The following is a 4,664-nucleotide window of genomic DNA, read 5'->3' on the forward strand; positions in this document are numbered from 1 at the left end:
CGGGTGGAGCATTTACCACTTCTGTTACCTGTTACAGTGCCTCACCACCCTCACAGTAAAGAATTTCCTCCTTATATCCAATGTAAACTTCCCCTGCTTAAGTTTTAACCCGTTACCCCTTGTCCTGTCACTACAGTCCCTAATGAGGAGTCCCTCCCCAGCATTGTAACAGGCCCCCCTCAGGTACTGGAAGGCTGCTATGAGGTCTCCATGCAGCCTTCTCTTCTCCAGGCTGAACAGCCCCAACTTCCTCAGCCTGTCTTCATACGGGAGGTGCTCCAGTCCCCTGATCATCCTCGTGGCCCTCCTCTGGACTTGTTCCAGCAGTTCCATGTCCTTTCTATGTTGAGGACACCAGAACTGCACACAATACTCCAAGTGGGGTCTCACCAGAACAGAGTAGAGGGGCAAAATCCCTCCCTAGGGCTCTACTCCAGCCTCTGCAGCCCATCCTGGCCCTACAGGTAGGGTCCTCCCATAGCTTTTTGCTTTTGTCTGCTGGAGAAGCGCTGAGCTCCGTTAGGAGGGAGCAGGCCCTGCCTCACAGGGCAGCTGGGGATGCCTCATATCAGAGCCTCACACAGCAACAAGCGATGGTCCAAAGCCAGGGAGCTCTGTGGCGATGTTTCTTGCATCCTCTGCGCTGCTGAGGTGCTGAGGAGCTGCACACACCAGCAGCAGTGTCTCAGGCAGCAGGACTTTTTCAGCATTTTTGACTCCTCTGTTTTCCTCTGAGCATTTGGCTGCTTCCGGGGCACGAAACAGCAGCACTGCCCTCATCCACAGAGCAGAAGTCCTGCTGAAGACCTGTCAGAGACCTCCAGGAGCTCTGAACTCCCACTCCCTGCATTCTCCTGCAACCTGAGCTGGGCTTGGAAGCATTTCAGGTGGGGTGAGAGGTGCAGACCCAGCTGTGCCAGGGCTCTGCAGCCACAGAGCGGGTCCATGTGCAGGGTGGTGGGGTGGTTCTCCTGCTGTGCTTTGGTAGACAGGCAGACGGTGCCATCATGATTAAAGCACCAAACCTGGTTTGCCAAGAGCCTATTGATTTTTCCAGAGGGGTAATGAATTTTCTGTGTATGTACCAGTACCAAGCCTGAAGTAACCTGCTATACAGAGGAAAGGGAAATCAGCTTTCAGTGTGATTTAGGGAGGGCTGTGTTGCATCCAGACATGTATCAATATGATCTTTCTTGAGTGATGTTACATGCTGCCTTAATAATTAAATAGAGATAGATACATAACATTTGTGTCTAACACTGATTTGTAGCTGAGTTAGGGCAGCAGACTGAGTGCCAAGACCAGGTCCTGCACTGGGTGGAATGCTTTCCAATGAGTCACACTGAATAAGGATTGACCCTGGGCTCTTCACCCCAGGGATCTCTGGTACTGGGTGTATGACTGCACAGAGATGTGACTGTGGAGCTGGTGCTGTATTAACCTCTTTTCTTGACAGACTGAGAATCTGGGAAGATCTTCGGTTAGCAGAGTTGACCAGATATATGGTTTTGTCTTGTCTGGGTCATGGCCAGACAGAAGCAAGGGATCTCGGGAGACCCTGCCACCACCACAGCTTTTCTCCTCTGGGGTGGTTCAGCCCCTCATGTCAGGCACTGTACAAACATGTAACAAAGAGATGGTGCTCAGGTTGCAGTCTCCTCTCTTGATCCATGTGACTGTCATCACAGAAGTGTGTCAAAAAAAAAGCTGACATGTTTTTAACATGAGACTTTTCTGTATCCATCTATAAAGCCAAGTTTGTCCTGCAATGGGAATCTGGCTGTCTGAGTACTAGCAGAAGAAAATAACAAGCTTGGTTTTGAGAGGCTGGATGCTGCTCATTCCTGAGCCCCCAGCTTTCCCTCTGTGGCCCCTGCTTGAGGCTGAAGCACTGGCTCAGTGAAGGGGGCCATGGCAATGCTTTGACAACTGTGGCAGGGGCTAAATCCTGTGGGCTTTGAGCTCCAGTTGTTGGGGAAAAAGCCATTGAAAAGTGCCCTTTCCAGTGACACTGGGATGAAGAAAAGCAAAAGCCTGAGCTGCCTCCATTGTATTTCACAGCACCATCATCTGCTGGCAATTTATTACTAATGCAGCATATACCATGTTCACAGCAGGTCACTGGAAATATACCCGGACCCATTCATTGTTTTTAATAGCAAAGCAGTGCTTTAGTGCAACATTAATTTAAATTTGCCTTACTGCCGAAAACTGGTGGAAAGGGAGCCTTCTGAAAGATGCATTTTTATTAGCTCTCTCTTCCACATTTGGCTGCTGATAAATATTTATTTAGACATACCCTGCCAAAAGCTTTAAACAGCCGCATTTCACTTCCTTCCAGAGGCAAGTGGTAGCAAACAGTCAGCAGCAACAGGAAGAGCCTGTGGGCAGACCCAAAACTGTCTTCCCAGGGTGGCTGGGGAGTGTGACTGAAACTTTGCCACATGGACATGCAGGTCAGAGGCAGGGTGGGGGGAGGAACCCCAGTAACCTGGTGAGGACATGAGCTGTGGCTTTCTCACTGAACTCTCTTTCAGATGCTTTTCCCGGACGAGGGACTCTGCTCTGTGTGCACATGTGTGTTTGGGGGTCTAGGTGAATCACTAGTGAATGGGAAGCTGAACTAGGTGGTAACTAAGATAAGAGGTCTTGGAAGCCAGTTATCAAAGCAACCTGGTTAGAGGCACCAGAGGTCTGTGCATTGGCTACTGGAGGGACTAAGGGGCCCTGGCCAGCTACTGGGGAGATCTGGAAGTCACCTGGGAGATCTCTGTGTGTGTGTTTGTGCAAGAGCCAACTAGAGATGAGAGGACCCAGGGGCCAGCTAATGTATAGACCAAGTGTTTCAGACCATGGCATATATCCATGTTGTATATATGTCTGTGTAAGTATATATATCTTCTGTTAAAGGGCTAGGCACATCCACCTAGCTTGGTTCAGACACACCTGAGCTGACAAAAGGTGCTCCCAGAGGCATTGAACTGCTCAGACACCAGTCATTGGTGTGATTCATGAACTGGATATTCCTCTACTAGTCTACTAGAGTACAAGACTACTTGTCCCTCAGCCCAATGTACTGAGACAAGCCCCGCCCACCCCCCCCCCCCCCCCAAGCAGTCTCACCCTAACAGAGGAGGTAACTGGCATAAAGCATGTTTGGGAACATGAGCAGATTGAGAAATGTGAATACATCAACAGTGTGGAGGTACTTTCAATGATGGACAAGTCTGCTAGCAGAGACGAACCTGAACAGAGGCTCTCAAGGCCTTAGGGACACCTCAGTTTAGTTTTGGCAAATAAAGTTGCAGTCCTTCTGCCTTTTCCTATGCTACTCTGAGCTGCTGTGGAGGAATACCGTGATCCAGCCCTGTATTTCCAACAAAACGTAATAACAAATTACAGGCTCTCGTATCAGCTTGTCATTCTCTGAGCGACTGCAGAGATACACTCTAAACTGATGAATTATTTAAAACAGATGCAGTGCATTTCAGAAAATGAATCTGATTAAGTGGTGAGATATTATGAAGAAAAGTGAGACAAAAGCCTAAGAGAATCCATTTTCATAAAATATGGCATGTTTCCTGTCTGATGTTAATTTTGAGTAAACAGACAAATTAGTAGGTAGACTGATAGATTGTCCACTAGGAAGACATATTTACACAGGAAACTAATATAAAGTGAGAATGTTCCTGCTAAGCAAGACATATTACCCTCTCTCCACTCCATCTGTGAAACAGGCAATGAAAGGGAAAGAACACATGGAGCTTTTTTTAGTTTCAAATTCCTGTTCTTCCCAAAGACCTGTACTGTGTGCTGTGCAGGTATGTGTTTGCTAAAGCACTACTGATATTTCACGTTGCAAATGCTACTGAAGCTTACAGGTTCTGTCTGAATTTCTACAAAGCGCGTTGTAGACTGTCATGGTTTTAATGGCTTATCATAATATATAAAGATTTACAGGGAGAAGTCCTTTTATAGTGCTTTATTAGATGGGATCTGGAAGAGGTGTTTGAAGACATGAGCATCCAGAAGCTTGTCTACTGTTTTTCCCAATGAAGTCAGCTTGTCTACAAGCCTTGTCTTGACAACATTCTTAGGCATGCAGGCTACTGCAACACTATTGCATGAAATACATGAGCTATCTTTGCAATGAAAGTGGAAAATTGCTCTCACATATTGCCTTATTATTGTTATGTACTAATTTTCTTTCTTTTTCTTTATTTCTACTGAAAGACATCAATATCATTTACTTGCATATTTGTTTCACTGAAATGGCAAAGAAGCTCTTATTTAATTGAAATGCGTATCATCATATTCACCTAATAGAGTATAAATTCCCCTGCTGCTTCAATTGGACATCTCTCTTAAACTGTCATGGCAGGTAGTAAACAGTGTATTTCATCTCAGGAATGGCCCTGTTGAATCATACATGAATATTCAGCTAATTTCCATCCTCTCTTCCATAGCACTTATTTCCTTTGCTTTTTATTTTCCTTAATAAAGTCATATTTAATATTTAAATTCACAAAAGTAAAAAAAAAGTTAATAAAAAAAAATCTATTTTCCTTTCCCTTTACCTTCCTCACTCCCTCTCCTTCTCCTTTTTCTCTCTCCTCTCCCCTCCCCTGTTCTCACCTCCAACACTGCATTAGAGGAAAACGCTT

The sequence above is a fragment of the Lathamus discolor genome, chromosome 5 (genome assembly GCF_037157495.1).
Source record: "Lathamus discolor isolate bLatDis1 chromosome 5, bLatDis1.hap1, whole genome shotgun sequence".
NCBI lineage: Eukaryota > Metazoa > Chordata > Aves > Psittaciformes > Psittacidae > Lathamus > Lathamus discolor.